Here is a 1,400-nt window from a genome sequence, read left to right on the forward strand (position 1 = left end):
TCATGCAGTTATTCATCTGTAGCTAAGGCCCCGTGAGATTTTTTTTCCCCATTTACATCATCATGTCAACTGATGATGCCACTGTGCAGGTCTGGTTTAGGAGAATCCATTCTTGAGAGTTCAGGGGTATAGCTTCTGTTTCACATTTAGAAGAGGTTGTCTCAGAGCAGATGTCCTAGTACTCTGGCTTTCACGACCTTTCTGCCCACTTCCTGCCATGTTCCCTGAGCCTTCAGTGCAGGGGTTGTGTTGTAGACCTATTAACAATTATTCTAGAATATTTTGATATTGTGGGTTTCTCTATTGGCCTCTGTCTGCAGCTGAAAACAACAACAAATCTTCGATGAAGAATGAAAGGCACACTTTTTCGTGGGTATGAAGGTGGGTGTTGAGAATGCCATTAGAAATTATAAATGTCTTAAAAAATGGCAGCAGTAGTTTGTCCACTAGCATCCACAATTTCATCACACACTGGCTTGGTTTAGAGGACCAAATATAAATTCTCCCCCTACTGAGTGAGCCTTAAGTCCAATTAGACAGTCTTTAGTTGTCCCCATGATATAAATGCCACCATTAAACCATTTGGGATCTCTTGCTATGCTGGTCATTGTTATGGCTCACAGGCTTTACATCCAGAAAGGACTGCTTTCACCCTTGGTATTTTGCATAGCACCTTCTGGCACTGAATGTTAGTCCTCAGGAAGGAGGCTACCAGGTGATTTGTATCTCAGTTTCTCCATGTACTGAGTCCAAAATGCATGGCATCTTCTGCAACAGTGTCTTACTTTAAAGTACTGGAAGGCAACCAAGGGCTTAGAGTCTCCTTGACTCCCATGACCAACATACTCAAAGAGAGTTTTCCATGCCCGGCACTGGGATTTTTGTTAGATAGACCATGGCTCTTGGGGGAAGCATTATAGCCTCCTGTGGCATAACTTCTTTCAACACATACATATGTACACTATATATGTATTTTAAACTAAACCTACATTTATGTTTCTACAGGTTTTTTTAAAATCCTTTTGTATTATTTGTCCCTACTCGCTCCCTTTCTGTCTATATTGCTTTCTCTTTTCCCTCTCCAGATAAGTTTCACCCACCTTATTTCTTCCACTCCTCACTTTATAGTACCTGTGTCCTAATAACGTATATCTACAGACAATCTTCAAAGAATATGTTTTAGGCAATAGGTATTAATAACATTAAAATATTTTGTGTTTTTAATTTTGTTTTTGAAATTATCATATAATTACATTTCTCCCTCCCTTTCTTCCCTTCAAACCCTCCTTCAAATGGGTGGCCTCTTTTTTCACTAATTGTGTATGTGTGTGTGTGTATATATATATATATATATATATATATATGTGTGTGTGTGTGTGTGTGTGTATGTATATGCAGAT

Source organism: Peromyscus maniculatus, chromosome 13 (assembly GCF_049852395.1).
Source record: "Peromyscus maniculatus bairdii isolate BWxNUB_F1_BW_parent chromosome 13, HU_Pman_BW_mat_3.1, whole genome shotgun sequence".
Taxonomy (NCBI): domain Eukaryota; kingdom Metazoa; phylum Chordata; class Mammalia; order Rodentia; family Cricetidae; genus Peromyscus; species Peromyscus maniculatus.